The 16,514-nt window shown below is 38.8% G+C and overlaps 1 protein-coding gene across 3 annotated transcripts in view; it reads left to right on the top strand.

Moving 5' to 3' along the window:
• The window catches only part of Casr (calcium sensing receptor), a 74,671-nt gene that overhangs the window by 3,868 nt on the left and 54,289 nt on the right, over nucleotides 1-16,514 (top strand). Inside the window, exon 1 of one of the 3 annotated variants that reach the window (XM_078044130.1) lies at nucleotides 15,396-15,525. The exons of the other annotated variants lie outside the window; for them this stretch is intronic. The gene's annotated coding sequence lies outside the window, so the exon portion shown is untranslated. Of the gene's footprint in view, nucleotides 1-15,395; nucleotides 15,526-16,514 lie in introns of those variants that run through there. 3 annotated transcript variants of the gene reach the window in all.

Here is a 16,514-nt window from a genome sequence, read left to right as displayed (position 1 = left end):
TAGATACTGTGGATAAAATGGATTAGGGAGACACAGCCCCAGCATTTAAGGAGTTCTTCAAAGTCTAAGAGAGAGTTGTACCATCCATGTAAGGCTAGCAAGTACTGCGAGTGCTTTAATGGAAGCATCATAGGGAGAAGAATGGTCAATTCTACCAACCAAAGAAGGAGGTCAGGAAATGGTTAAAAGTGGTGGTAACACTTGAATTGAATATTGGAGGATGAGACATTCCAGCAGGTAGATAAAGAGAAGAGGGCATTAGGGAAAAGAGGTTTGTGTACAAAAACAAACCAACCCCAGAGGCATGAAACAGCACATCAAGTTCTAAGACTTGCAAGTGGTTCAAGAAGTAAAGAGAGATTCATGGAGCCATGAGACTAGAAAGGTGGACAGGCTAGCAAGATGGTTACAGTGTACACTGTAGTGTCATAGAGACCCAGGTTTTAAGTTCTGCCACTTTCTAGCTAAGAGACCTCAGTCAAGCAATGTAGCTTCTGTTAGTAATTGTCACAAAGGTATAAATTCCCCTCATAGGATCATTGCAAAGATTGACTCAGGACGCACAGTACCCAACACAGACTGCACCCAGTGATTGTTGGCTGTTATTTTCATTATTGATCCAAGGGCAAAGGAGCTGCTGGTTGGTTTTCCTTATAGGAATGACAGAGGGCAATCATCTGCCTGCAGGAGGAAGGGGGTACATCTAAAGCAGAGTAACCTCATAAATGTATAACCAGCCAGACTGAGGTGATGATGGCCTGAACCAGGATGGCATTAGCAGTGGCCATGGAGAAAAAATGCTCAATGTTTCTTCAGCATAGACTGGACCATGGAACTCAGCTGCTCATTGCATGTAGTCTGTGAGGAGGAGGAGGAGGCCTGGGATTCTGGTCTGTCCTCCTTGAACTCTGTCATTCAAATAATCTTGGGATTTAAAAAGAAAAAAAAAATGAAGCTAGATATTAACCTGGATTTCTTTATTAGTACTCAAAAAACTGTCTTTCTGATTCAGAAGATCCTTTGACAACTTCTGTGTCAGAATATAACATAGGATCCAGATCCGAGTGAATGAATACTAGACTTCACCCCTTTGTCCCTTCCGTGAAGGGTCATGTATAACCCTCACTCACGCCCAGTGCAACTCTCTCCTCACATTAGCCTCACCTACTTTTTTCCTTTCTTTCTCAAGTGTCCTTGCACAGTCCAGTAAGCACCAGCTAGGATGCTTCCGTGAACTTATTGAAATCATTGGGAATTAGAGGGCTTAGGTGGTCCCTATATCATAATGTAGTGCGCACTTGATAACCACACTATCTACTCAGAAGGCAGAAATCATTCCAGATCTGTGATGGCATTTTTGAAAAGTTGCTGGGAGATTTATACCTGCTTCCATCAAAGGTAGACACTGGAAAGTGCTGATGATATGTGTTTTTGGATTCAGTTCCTTGAACAATTTGAAATTACAGAAATGAGCAGACATTTTAAGCAGGCAAAACCAAATGAGTGCAGTGGATAAAAGCAAAATGAGAAAAATGAAGGTCAGCCTCTGCCATGGACAGTCTGATTTGGTTAAAAGTGTGCTTTATGTCTCTGTGACCTTGAGTAAGACATTAACCTATCCGAGCCTTAACTTGTACCGGTAGACAGCTCTTTGATACTGTAAAACTATTGTCATGTCTCCTTCAAAGGATGGTTGTGGGAATTAAATGAGCAATACATGGAAAAATGCTTAACACAAGGCCTGGAGCATGGCTAAGTGCTTAACTGGTCCCCAAGGTCTTTCCGTACACTGAAAAAGCACGAAGAGTAAAGATTTCTTAGGTTAAGTAACCTGAATTAATTTGCTTTTATGTATTTCTCAACTGTAATTGATTTTTCCCCCTGGAAACCTGTTTTCCTCCACCCTCAGTGAATGCTTATCAGAGATGATGGAGCAAAGGTAAAACGATGCCCGCAGAGAGGAAACTGTCACTCTTCTGTCAACAAGTTTTTCATGCACTCAAGCAAAATTACTACAAAGAATGGAGTCATTTCATTTCTTTCTCCCATATTTTATGGTAGTAGAGTCCCTAATGATCTTTTTTTTTCATTGTGACAGAAATAGGCAGACTCAAAGAGAGGGTAATTATTCACCCCAATCACTGTGAACTGTTTGTCCTTAGGAGAAACGTTCTGTTTTCCTCCTCTTAATAGAAGTTGATGGTTGAAAGAATTATCTTAGTCTTCATATAGTCTTTATAAATATTGCATGACTTGACATAAGCCTTTGGTCTTTACTTTAAAGTGGAACTCTTTCTGCACGTCTGACATCAGGTTGGCACCGTGCACTATGGGAGAGGGAGGGGAGAAAGTGGAGGAGGCTGGGGTCCAGCTGTTCAGAGACAAGCTGGGGTGGGACAAGAAGGACCCTCATACCTAGGTTCTGCATCATAGCATCAGACACCACCACCCCCATCCATAAGAGCCTTAGTTCTTTCAGGTGGGCATCTGGGTCTGTTTATGCAAATACCCAGAGGCCCTACCCACAGGATCCCTTCTGTGCGGTTTTTTTTTTGGGTTGAAGGATTTGGAGAAAAAGGGAATGAGGAGGCCAAGTGGTCTCTTTCTACACTCTTAAAAATGAAAATATTTTAAGTAAAAGCTTATGCCCTTTGCAATCATCAGCAAAAATTTTCCCATCTTTTGAGAGACACCGCAGTATAGTGGTTAAAAAAAATAATAATAAAAATAAAAAAAAAAACCTGGGCTCTGGAATTAGATAACCTGGGCTTGTATCTCAGCTTCACAGCTTACTAGCTATGTGACCTTGGGCAAGTTGTTTAACCTTTCTATGCCCCATATTCCTTATTGACAAACTAAGCTTATTAATATTAACTATACTGTTGATTATTAAAAGATTGATATGAGCACTGTCTACCCTTACACTCTTGATATACAAATATCAATGCATAATGCTGACCACCAAAGTTATCATGACAGATACATGTAGGAGAAGCGATCTCAGAATTTATGCTGTATATTCTGATCTCTTTGCACTTTTTAATTGAAATAGTTAATAATCTGATATGATGTGGTAGTAGGAAGTTCTCAAATTAAATTTACTTTCCTGAAAAACTATTTTTCAAAAACATAGAATTGTGAGGCTAGAATTGTGGCTCAGTGGTAGAGCACTTGCCTGGCATGTGAGAGGCCCTGGGTTTGATCCTCACCACATATAAATAAATAAATAAAATTAAAGATCCTTTTACAACTAAAAAATATTTTTAAAAACATAGAATATATACAAAATCTTTGGCAATTATAACCTTTTATTGTTTTGCCTTTTTAAAATTTTTTTTTAGTTGTTGATAGTCCTTTATTTATTTTATATGGTGCTGCGAATCGAACCCAGTGCCTCACACATGCTAGGCAAGTGCACTACTGCTGAGCCCCAGCCCCAGCCCTTGTTTTTTTTTTTTTATTTTAAGAATGACTTATTTTTAACTGTAATCACGTTTGTAGGAAATATATTTATTTAGGAAATATATTAGTAAGTAATATTTAAATATGTTTATAGAAAATATATTTATAGGAAATATAGAAAATATATTTCAAAGATTTTTTTTTAAAAAAAAGACCTACATAAGCTAATGCACAAAAAGCATGTCTTATTCAATGTTGAAGCCCCAGAATCTAGCAAATCTCAAATGTGGACTGTCGGTGAGTGATAAAGCACCCTCTTACTCCTTTTATCTTCAGAACCAAGCAGGAATTAAATAAGAGAGATGATCAGGACGGGCATTACCATCTTCATTTTACAAGTTAGGCCACTGGGCACTGGAGGTGGGTGGCTTGCTCAAGACACCCTGGCTGTAAAAGACCAGCCTGTTCAATGAGGCTGACTCGGTTAGCTCTCAGCCTTCTGCTCTTCCTGCATCTGGCGGCATGGAACTCCAAGGATATCCACCTTCAAGAATGAGGCCTATTCAGCTCTCTGAAGAAGTGAACTTCCTACTGTAAATATACCCAGTCAGGTTGTAACTTATTTGGAAAGTTTCTATCTTTTGGAAGGAAGAGCAGTAGATAAGAGAATGAGGAAGTTCTAAGTGTTAAAGCAGCAGAGAACTATGGAGGAAAATATCAATCAATTTTATTACATAAACATTTTAAATAGTTATATATATATTGAATCAAATTAAATTAAAAAGAAAATAAACTAAAAAACTTAATGTGCACCAAACATGCCAAAAGGTTATAATTTTCAATATGAAAGAGCTTGTAGGATTTAGTAAGAAGAACATTAAGACCTTGGTTTTTAAAAAGTGAATAAAGGACATAGCAGTTTTCAAAAAACACAAGTGGGAAAAACACAAGTGGGGAATCGCAAAAATGTGCTAACTTTATTTGAATGAAAGAAGCATAAGCAACTTTATAAGCTCATATCAGTTTACTTACCGAGAATACTAAGATTGTAAATACAGAGCTAGTGGAGTAGGACAAAACACTTACCCTTATAGCAGATTATCTAGAAAACAATTGCCCTAAAACTATTCACAACTTTTGACCAAGGAATTCCATTTCTGGGAACATATAATAAAGAAGTCACATAAATTTGGTTTAAGACTCATGTCCAAAGGTTCTCTTCATGGTGTGTATTTGAAAATGAAACACTAGAAATGACCTATGTGCCCAATAATAAGGGAATGGGTAAACATATTATGGTGGATATGAGGCAGCATAGACCAACAGCTAAAATCATGTAATCTGAGTCTCGTCGCCTGGGTTCAAATCCTTCCTCCAGTATGGAAATCTCTCCATGCCCCACTTTCCTCATATATTGCAGATGATAATAGTTTCTATCACACAGGGTTTTAATGTGAGTTAAATGAATTAATACAGGTCTACAGTTCCAAAATATTCAAAGCTCTAAAACTTAGAGGGATTTTTTGTGTGACTTAATTAGCCCCAAAACATGATAGTACCAACACAAATCTATTTATCCACTTAGAGTGGCTAGATTGAGCTCCTAGCATCTTAATTGTTTTCTGTAGTTTTGCTTTCCTTAAGAACCCCCAAGTTTCTCTCTATAAATTCTAAATAATCTTCTTGCACATGAGAAAAGATTAATCTTTGAGGTCACAGTAACTGGAGAGCAGTGTGTATTTTCAGTTAATCTCTTGGCCAAGAAATGTTTTCAAATCCTCTTCCTTTGGAAGCGTAGGGCTTCCAAACATTAAGGGGGATTATTATAATAGCTAGGTTGCTGAGCTCCATCCCCAGAAACTCTGATTAAGAAGGACTGGTATAGGGCCAAATGTCTCTGGTTGCTACAACTCCCAGGTGATGCTGGCAGTGCTGGTCCATGCACCCGCCTTGAGCAGCCCTGCTCCATATACCCCTTCTTTAATTTTTAATCACTCTTAATATGGTCCCTTGTTAATTTCAACCCTTTTATTCCTGGAAGTTTTCAGGTTGTGTTTTATGTTACCATTCTCCTATCTTCTCATTTCTAGGAATAGTGTTATAATAAAATTATCCATCAATTTCTGAGCACTTATCATGTGCCAGTACGGTTACTATATTCCTATTTTTTTTTTCCTCCAAAGAGCCCTGAAGGGAGGGTGAAGAGATGAGCCTGAGATCCTGGACCTCCCAGTTTGCAAGTGGTGGAAATGAGTCTTCTTGGCCCCAAGGCCAGGCTCTATCCATTTCAGTGTCCTGTTTCACGTGGCAGTACCTGTCACCAGTTCTGCCAAGTTCACACAGTCTGGAACCTCCGCTCTCTGAGGCCAGTCCAGACCTTCTGGACCAGGAGGCTTTTCCAGCTCCCACCTGCTCACAGGCCACACCCAGCGGTGCCTACTGCTCCTACTTGGCCATTTATCGTGTGCTTGCTTTAACAAGGGATTCTGTCTTCCTAACTGGATTTGGAGCTCCTGGGAGGCAGGATTCATCTCATGCATCACTGAGTCTCCCTTGGAAGAGTGGTTACCTCCTATTCCACCACCCCTATCACTTTGTCCCATCCCACCTTGGTATAGTCAGGTCACACCAACAAGAGAGCAGAGCATAAGCCGTCTCTGACTCTTCTCAACCCCTTCCTTCCCTGCATTCCAGCCATGGGTGGTGTGTTAGTGTTTGCCTTGTTGGTCCACAAAACCAAGAAAAGAAGCTTTTTCATGAGCCCCTGCTCTTGGCCCAGAGGTCCCAGCCATGTCTTGTGAACCTTTGTTCTTCTTGAGGGTTTTCTAGAACCCTCTTCCCTCCTTCTGTGTATACTCAAATCAATTTTTTAATTTTATATTTGTTCTTTTTGTTATACATGTTAGTAGAATGTATTTTGACATATTATACATACATAGAGTATAATTTTCCATTCTTGTACATGATGTGGAGTTACACTGGCTGTGTATTCATGTATGACCACAGGAAAGTTATGTCGAATTCATTCTCCTGTCTTTCCTATCTCATCCCGCCTCCCTTCCCTTCATTCCCTTTGTCTAATCCAAAGTACTTCTATTCCTCTCTCCCTCCCCCTTATTGTGATTTAGCATGCATATCAAAGAGAACATTCAGCCTTCAATTTGGGGGGAATTGGCTTATTTCATTTAGCGTGATAAAGTCTCCAGTTCCATCCATTTACTGGCAAATGCCATCATTTCATTCTTCTTTATGGCTAAGTAATATTCCATTGTGTATATGTGCCACATTTTCCTTATCCATTCTTCTGTGGAAGGGCACCTGGGTTGGTTCCATAGCTTAGCTATTGTGCATTGAGCTGCTGTAAACATGGAAGTGACTATAGTATGCTAATTTTAAATCATTATGATGTTTCTCAGTTTCACTCTACATTCTTGTCATCATCCACACATAGGCCTGGAGTTCCTGCCTGTCCGTGGCCCAGCTTGCACATCTGTGAAGCTACTTCCTCCTCTGGACGTCTATTTGGGCCAGCGTGGTAGACTCCCTCATTTGGTCTGTGCACTTGGGTGGTTTCTTCCTTCTTCTCATTCTTCTCTTCCTTCATCTTCCTCTTTGCCCTCCCCGTCTCCCTTCCCTCCCTTTCTCCCTTCCTCCTTCTTGAAATCATCATGCCTATTATTGCTTGGGTGGTGTTTTCAACTCATGATGACAGCACCCAACTTACATATCGCAGGGCTCATGCCATTCCTTTTTGTAATTTTCCCCAAACTTGTCATAGTTTCCCTGTAACAGTCTACAGAGCAGCTGGGCCTCGGAGCAAGGGCAAGATTTCCTTTCCTGCCGGTCCACATAGTGCTGGTTGTGTTGGTTAGAGCACCTTGTGGAACCCTGCTACACTGACCCCCCACTGTGACAGCATTAGAGTCATGAGTTCTCTTGTTCAGAAGGCCTTTTTTTTCTGATCCAAATTTATGAAGCAGCAGTGTGGTGGTCTTGATGCTTTCCTTCAGTGTCTCCTGTGGTCTGAATTCCTCCTCTTTGGTGCCTAATTTCATGTGCTGTTCTTGATAGATTTCATAGTAGACTCCTAGGGAGGATAATAATTGTGAAGAATTTACTCTATATTTAGTGCTTGCAATATGCCAGACATGGTGCTAAGTATTTTTATACATTGTTTTGTTTAATCCTACCAAAAGCTTTAGGTAGACATCATCCCAATGAACTTGGGGAAACTGAGGTTTACTGATGTTAAGTAACTTGTCTGAGGTCTCTTGACCGGTAAGTAGAATAGTCTTTGTTCACATTCAGTTCGTGTAATTCCAAAGCCCACAATCAAAATTGAATTTCTGGGATTTTTTTCCCCTTCTTTAAAAAACATAAATTTTCCATAAGTTCATTTACAGTCTGCTCTGAAAGTATAAATTAATAAACTTTTTTGAAAAAAAAATAAATGAACTTTTTTGTTGGGAAATTTTAACAATACCTATGAAAAGCTTTTAAAATGTTCCTATCCTTTAATCTAACAATTCCCATGTCTGAGTATGAAGAAAATTATCATTAATATGTGCAAAGATTTTACTCTAAGGAACTTCAGAACAGCAATATTCATAATAGGAAAAATTTGAAGCAGGTTTCATGTCCAACAAAAGGGAATTGGCTCAATAAATTATGATACATGGGAACCAGTTAAGTGCCAAGCAATCAGTCATTATAAATTGTGTAGAAAAACAATATTCAATGGTATAGGAATGTGTTTAGGCATAGTAAGTAACATAAGGTTTCAGCCTAAATCTATTTTTTTTGTAAAAACAGATACTTATAAAACACATTCAAAGAGAAATGTTATAGGTCTGGAAATACAAATATATATTATACATTTAAAATATGAAGAGTTGTAAGATGCAAGGTTTGAAATAAGACTAATTTTTTTCCTTTTCTTTTTCTTGCTATGTAATCATTACTTTTTAATTGAAATTTAGATTTTTTTATTTTTTGTTTTCTCTTATATTTTAAAAAGAAAAAAAAAACTGTCTTCATGTTATGCCCCCTGCTTTATTATGATCAGTCAACTAACTACGGTCAAGTTAGTACACAAATCCATCACACCACCTAGTTACCATTTTGGATGTGTGGAAAGAACATTTAAAATCTATTCTCACAGCAAGCTTCAAATATACAGTACCACCTTGTTAACTGTAGTAGTCCCCATGCAGTAGGCCAGAACCCTAGAACTTCATCACATAACAGATGGCTTGCAACCTTGGACAACATCCCCCCACTTAGAGGTGGGGTCTTCAGAACTCCCGGTTGGCATATCCTCTGGTGGTGTTTTATGCTAACAACTCCAGTAGTTCTTTTTTGCCCACCTGCCAGCTACGCTGAGCTTGGGAGCTAATCTTTCGTGCTGGAAGTATTTGCACAAAACAGAGCTCATGTCCGGCATCGTGAGTCCTCGTATGGGTCAGGTAGGAAATTCAGAGCTTGTTGGATCCAAATTCTTTTCCTGATCTAAACTAAGTATCTTCTCCACCTCCCCCCACTGCCTGGTTTGGTGAACCCCAGCGGCCCTTAATTTTTCCTCCAGAGTGGCAGCTGTCTTGCTTTACCCTCACTCATCCTGTAAGGACATCCCACAGTTTTTAAATTATAGCTCTGTGACCACTGTTCTTATTTACCAGTGCTCCCATTTTATATTTATAACGCCCCCCCCCCATTTCTTCAAACGCTGATTTCTATCTCCTCAATCTCTTCAATATATTTTGGGTTTTGTTTTGTTTTTTCTTAATTCAGGTCTGTGCGAGTTTTTTCTCTTTGACCTAGTGTGCTTTGGCTTCCTGGCCAGGTCATCCACCAGCTGCCTCAAGTTGACTCCTATGATCCTCTACACTCTCCCCAGCACCTCCCTTTCTTCGGGCACTTTAAAAAGTGCCTCATTCATTTGCAGCCTTTCTGCTGTCCTGGCTCTGATCATGTCTTTGCAGACTTCCTTTATTGACCCCTTTTCTTCCCCCATTTCTGCATTTCCACATCTCCTCTCATCTATTTATAATCTTTGTTGGCTTCTTCGGTTGGTAATCCTTTGTCTGGACATTCAAGCCACATTTGTGCCTTCTCTGAAGCATTTGTTCAGAGCTTTTAAAAACAAGTCTCACCACTCAGACTGCTGAGAATCCTGTGGTACCTCAGCCTCGTGCTTTTTCTTTAGAACATAATCAATTACAGAAGAAGTTAAACCTCTGAAGATAAAATACTGACACAAAACATCATTAGCAGTCTTCCTACTTCAAAAAACTTGGTTTGAAAAAAGCAAGTATTTCTATAAAGAGCAAATTATCCCTGACCAACACTTCCAAAGGAGTTCATAACACATTTTCTCTTCTCAAAATGAATCCTAATGTTAAAGAAATATCTGAAAATATGCTAATTGAAATATTATTTCACTAGTAAAAAAAAAGAAGAAGAAAAAAATATCTAAAATGCCCAACAGTGGATGATTAGCTACGTAAATTTTGATTCATACCTACTGAGAACCACAGTGAAGTCATTGAATATGATTATGTGGACTGGGGCTGGGGTTCAGTGGTGGAGTGCTCGCCTAGCGCATGTGAGGCCCTGGGTTCGATCCTCAGCACCACATAAAAATAAATAAATAAAAACAAAGGTATTGTGTACAACTAAAAGAAATAAATATTTTTGAAAATATTATTATGTATTTATGATAATAAGTACATGTTATATGAAAAATCAGGGAGTAAGCCAGAATTTATAATACAATTCCAGTTAAGTAAAATGATCTATGTTTATGTCTATATCATCACCAAATTAAGATCTCATGGTGATAGACTTTTTGGATGATTTTATAGTTTGTTCCTTCTTTTTGATTTTCTACATTGCTTTCTTATTTTTTTCTTAGCAAATGTTTTTAAACAAACAAAAAAAATCTAGTTTCATTTCTTAGTAGGTTACTGAGCTAATTTCAGTTCTCGATTGTTCGTTTCATATCTTCCTAACATTTTGCTATGAAAATACTCATTGTTTGCTTAATTCTTTATTTTGAAACATGTCATTTATACTAGAACTCATATGTAATATATATGCATAGTTTAAAGAATAACAAAATGGATACCTGTGAACCTATAATCCAGCTTACGAAAATTAATTCTTTGGAGCCCCTGTGTTCCTCTAATCAATTCCCTTCTTACAAAGAAGTAACTGTTTCTGAATTTGTATTTCACATTCCCTTTCTTTATAGTTTTATGTCGTATGTGTGTTCAGTTGTTCTATTCATTATGATACAACCTACCTTGCTATAATTCACATCAACTTGTCTGCTATTGGTAAATAAGGGAATTGTGATAATACACACAGAAATTTCATTGCTTATGAAAGATATTTTCCAACCCAAACACTGTGACCCCCAGGGAACTACAGCTGGCACAGAGTACACTAAGCTGCCAAGTTCAATACCTGAACCATCCACCATAGGTTCTTAACTTAGCTCACTTTGGCCTTGCAGTGTTTCTGAAGTGCTTTTTACACAGTTCTTCCCGATTTCCAGGCACTTTGTCCTAACATAGCTTCCTAATCCTTAAATCTCTTTGGTACTGAGGCTGTAGCTCAGTGGTAGAGTAGGTGTTTTGCATGTTTTAAGACCTTGGGTTTAATATCTAGCACCTCAAAAAAAAGCTTATCTTTATCTTTTCTATGAATTTTTATATTTAAAGTAGTATTTATTAAGAATTTAATGTGTCTTATAATCATCTTAATGTTTTATGAGACTTTTTATTGGCTTTACTAATATTCTGGTCACAAAGTTATATGGGATTTTTTCTTTTCTTTCCTTTTTTTTTTTTTTTTTTGTTTGTTTGTTTAAATAGTCCATAGGCCAGGCAAACTGGTGCAAACCTATGATCCAAGCTACTTTGGAAGCTGAGGCAAGAGGATCACATATTCAAGGCTAGTCCAGGCAATTTAGGGAGACCTTTTCTCAAAATAAAATAAAATTTTACAAAAGGCTGTGCATGTTACTTAGCACTTACCTAGCATGCATGAGGTCCTAGGTTCAATCCCCAGTTCCGGGGGTGAGTGGGGGGAGTTGATAATCTTTTTTGCTTTTGATGCATGATTTTACAGAATGTGAAGGTTGTTTTTTTAATGCATGTATTACATTATACCAGAAACATCTGCGTCTTTAAACAAATCATTGCTTAATGTTTGCATTGTTTTGAATTTTGTACAAATAAGAGTCATGCTCTTTGCATTCTTCTCAATACCTCTTTTAAAGTTTATGTGTGTATATATGTGTGTATGATTAATCTACTTAAATGACTATCGCTGTGGTTCATTCATTTTCACTGCAAAAAAGAATTTCACTGCATGAGTGTACCAAGATTTTTTTATATTCTCCTGTCAGTGGAACAACTGGTATTTAAAGTTTCCTGCTGTTATAAAAAATAGTATGAATATTTTTGTTTATGACTCTTTGGCACATGTGTAAGAATCTCTAGAAAATTATACTTAGGAATAAACATGTGTGGCATGGAGTATGGACATCTTTGTGTTTGTCAGATATACAAAATAGATTTCCAACATGTTTTACCAATTTAAACCTCCTCTATTAGTGTAAAAGAGTGTTCCTTGCCAACAGTTGAATTGTTTCCAAAGTGTTCTGGTTTTAATTGGGTTGCCTATAAGTGTATACTTTTCTTTTCTTTGTCCAATCCTCGTTTTTTTTCCTCTGAAAAATTCCTGTTGACCTCCTGTGCCCATTGTTTTGCCATTGGAAGGGTTCTGTTTGTCTTTCAATGGAAACCTATCTATTCTGGAAATTAATCTTTTTCAGTTACATTGTTGCAACTCTCCCCTTCCGGTTTCTGGCTGTCTCTTCACTTGGTAGGATCTTTCTGTGAACAGCAGTTCTTCATTTAGTATAATTTTTTTCTTTTCTAACTTGTGTGTTTTTAATTTAAGAAACCTTTCTATACTTAAAGTTAGGAAGACATTTTGTATTTTCCTCTTGATGTTTTGAAATTTTGCCTATCACTGTTAAATCTTCAAAGTATGTACAGTTGATTTTTGTGTCTGATCTGAATACAGTTCCTTGTATTTTTGTGTCTCCTACCCGCTGTCCCAGTGATGGTACCCAGCAGCTTCCCTTCCTCCAAGCAGCACACAACTCAACAGTCCATTATCAAGTTTCTATGTATGCATGAGTCTGTCTCTGGGTTCTCTGCTCTGTACTGTTTGTCTTCCCTGCCATTATCAACTATCTCAATTATCCAGTAGAGTACTAAGTTTGGGCAGTAGAGGAGAGCCTCTTTTTCCAGGAATATCCACTATTTTCAGCCCTTTGCTGGTCCTTATAAACTTTTTTGAATGGCCCCACTATGTTGCCCAAGCTGGTCTCGAACTCATGAGTTCAAGTGATCCTCCTGCCTCAGCCTCCCAGGTAGATGGGACTACAGACATGTGCTGCCAAGCTTGGCTTATAGGACTTTTAAGAACCACCTAAGCTGGGCACAGTGGCACATACCTGTAATCCCAGCAACTGGGGAGGCTGAGGCAGGAGGATCGCAAGTTCAAAGCCAGCCTCAGCAATTTAGCAAGTCTCTAAGCAATTTAGAGAGTTCCTGTCTCAAAATGAAAAAACATTTAAAAAAAAATAGGACCAGGGATGGCAGGGATGGGGCTCAGTGGTTAAGTGACCCCTGAGTTCAATCCCTAGTACCAAAAAAAAAAAAAAAAAAAAAAAAAAACCACAAACAAAAAAACCAACTAGTTAAGTTGTGGGCATGAACCACCCCCCCCCACACACACACACATACACACACACCAATGGGGATTTTTTTTATTCAACTGTAGTGAATCATAGATGCCTCCTAACAATATTGAGCTGACTTCCTAACAATATTGAGCTTCCCCCGCCATGCATAAATACAGGAGACCTCTGCATTTATTTAGACTTTCTTGAATGTCTTTAAACATTTTATTTTTTTCCTCTATAAATTTCTTGCACATCTTCAATTCTTTTCATTCCTGAGAAACTTACTTTTTGTCACTATGAGTACCGTTGCTAAACAGCGTCCCCTTCTTTCCACCAGTGCATGATGCCATCTCTTTTACCAAGTGTCCCTTTTACAGTGTGTCATTTATCCAGCATAGATTTCTATTATTGATGATTAGAATAAAAACAAATTATTTTTACACATCACATATCTAGCAACTCTCCTAAACTCTCTAGTTAATTCTAATTATTTGTATGTAGATTATGAGAGTATCATGTTGTCTATACTTAATTGTTTTTCTCCTCAACCTTACACCTTTAAGATCTTTTGTTAGGTTACTCAACTGGCTAAAATCTCTGGGAAGATGTTAAAGAGAAGGGATGATGGGGCATGTTGTCTTATTCCTGGTTTTTTAAAGGGAAGATTTTTTTCATATTTCATGAATACGTGTGGTATTTGGCATAGATTTTTTTCATAGGCACTTATTTTTATATTAATGATGTTTCTTTAAACTCCCAGTTTGCTAAGGTCTTATCATGAATGCATGTAGAATTTTGAAGAATACTTTTCTCCCTGGGGGCAACAGAGATCTAGGACTATTCTTTTGGCCTCTGGAGGCCTGGGGTATATGGAAAGCAAATTCTACTTCTCTCTCCAATGCTGAGTTGCCATGGATTTTGGAGCATGCCTATTGCATATTTGATCAGAAAGAGGGAACCTAGGGTTTACCTTTGGAGAAGAGGAAAGATAGCATGCTTGAAATCTAGTTTCTTTCCACTAACACAGTGGGGGAGGGAAAAAAAAAACCCTTCCATGTAGTCCTCCTCAGTCACTGGAGTGTGGTATGGGGACCACCTGATATTCTCAGTACATGCATTTTTCTCTGAAAACCTATGGGCAGGATTTTGGTAGTTCTTAGTCCCCAGTGAAAAACCACCTCTCACAGCACTAATAGTTCACAAACTCAGGCAAGTATCAGAATCACACATTGTTGGGTCCTGCCCTAGAGGCTGTGAGTCAGAAGGTCTGAAAATTTGCATTTCTAAGAAGTTTCTAGATGTTGCTGCTGCTGCTGGTCCTGAAGTCATACTTAGGGGAGGAAAAAAAAGAAGAAGAAAAAAAAAAAAAAAACAACCACTGTCCTGATGCCCCAAAGTGTCAGTTCAGAGCCAAGGAAACAAAATATCCAAGTGATGTATGTAAGAAATGATAAAAAATTAAAAAGTTAATTTTAAAAAATATCCAAGTGTTCTGAGAGGGAAGGAGAAAGACTGCAGAGTGACCACAAGTACTGCCCTTGGAGAGTGACACATGGCTACCTCTTCACATGGGAGAACCAAGGAAAAGGAGACACAGGGGGCAATGGGAGACTCAGGATGGAACAATGGAAGGAACACATGAGAAAGTATAAAGGGGACAAGAAATAAGCAAATGTGTCAGGCTGGGTGGGCCGTTGAGTCTGCAGCCCACAAAGAGCAAAGAGGGGCAGGATAGCAGCAAGACCTGTGAAGCTTGTGGGAGGGGATGGTAAGGGAGCCATATAAGGGACAGTTCCTTGTGAAGATTTGCCCCACAAAGAGATGGGCCTCTGACAAGTTAAGGCAGAAAGTGTTGAGCATGCCAGAAACCCCAGGCCCAAGAAGTAAGAGACTTAAGGCAAGTTTCCTATCAAGCAGAAAAAACTGAGTTCACATTAAAATAGACAAGAAAAGAGAGGCACCTTAAATAGACAAGGTTTCAAGGCACGTCATTCACTTCAAGGACCACGACGCTTGCCAGAGATGCTTTGACTTGGGCTCAGGGTCAGTGAGTTGGCAGGAGGAGAAGCTGGAGCAATAGTAGATGAGCCCGGGAGGTCAAACCTAACTCTGCAGAGGGGACTGTCATAAAATCATCTACAGCATGAAAAACCGCAGAAGAATTTTAATGGGCCTAAGTTCCCCATGCTCCTTCCCAGTCAAGCACCTCCCTGCCCAGGGCTGGCTCACTCCCTGGGACTTCACGTCTGAAAGCTACCTTGGCTTTGGTGACTAGTGCACAACACGTCAGAGCTGGAAGCAACCAAGGTGATCCTCATGGGTCTAGCTGAGTCCATGGAAGAAGGAGTGACTTGCCAGAGGTAACCAGAGGAATGGCTTTCATTTATTTTATTCTTATTTGTCATTAAGACACTTAATCCAATTGATTATCTTATATTAAAACATATAAACTTTTTTTACCATATTTACTCTATAAGCCAGAAAAGCTTGCCTTGGATTTGTGTAGGTTCTTGCCTCTGGGTGAACTCAAGGAGCTTCATTTGGATACGTGTATAGAATCCAAAGAGACTTTCATCCCTGTGAGGAGTTTTGACCCCATATTTGCTACAGACAATTTTTAAACAAATTGTTACATTGTTCTGTGTGATGCATTGACTCTTGTGAGACTAAAGGTTAAAAAAAAAATACTTAATGTTCCAAGAAAGTAAATTACCACATAACTTCTAGCAGGACATGGAGATCTCTTGTCCACATTTACCCAGGGCCAGGTGCCCTTTCTGCCCTCTCACACCTGATAATCCAGCCTCTTTCTGAACACTTTGCCACCCTCCTATGTATTTCCACTATGGCATACTCCTCGTGGTTGTAATAGGAAATATATTCTCATGCTGCGTTGGAAACCTAGTGCATTGTTGTACAAATTTGATGATTAGAGGATTCTTCTTTACATCCTATCAAAATCTGTCTCCCTGGAATTTATATCTGTAAGTCCATTCCTCTTGCCCATATACATTTAAAAAAATAATAATCTTAAGGCCTCTTTCAGGATCCTGAAGACCCCCGTTGTATCCCAAGTACAGTTCTTTTCTCCAGGCAAACCCTCAGGTTGGTTCCCAAAGTTGCTTCCTCCTTTGTGACTTCATTTCCAAGTTTCAATGACCTGTTTGCCTTCTCCAGGGATAGGCCAACTTGTCTAAGACTGAAGAACATATCGGGCCCATATCCCATATGAATTATGGGTACAAGGATCTTGGTCCTCCTGGATCTTGTGAACATGTTTAGTGATCACCGAACTCTGTGGCTTACAGATCACCTCCAGGCCATCCAGTTCCTTCTATCATTTTTCTCA

Source organism: Ictidomys tridecemlineatus, chromosome 3 (assembly GCF_052094955.1).
Source record: "Ictidomys tridecemlineatus isolate mIctTri1 chromosome 3, mIctTri1.hap1, whole genome shotgun sequence".
Lineage (NCBI taxonomy): Eukaryota > Metazoa > Chordata > Mammalia > Rodentia > Sciuridae > Ictidomys > Ictidomys tridecemlineatus.
This window is presented reverse-complemented; position numbering and strand designations above follow the sequence as displayed.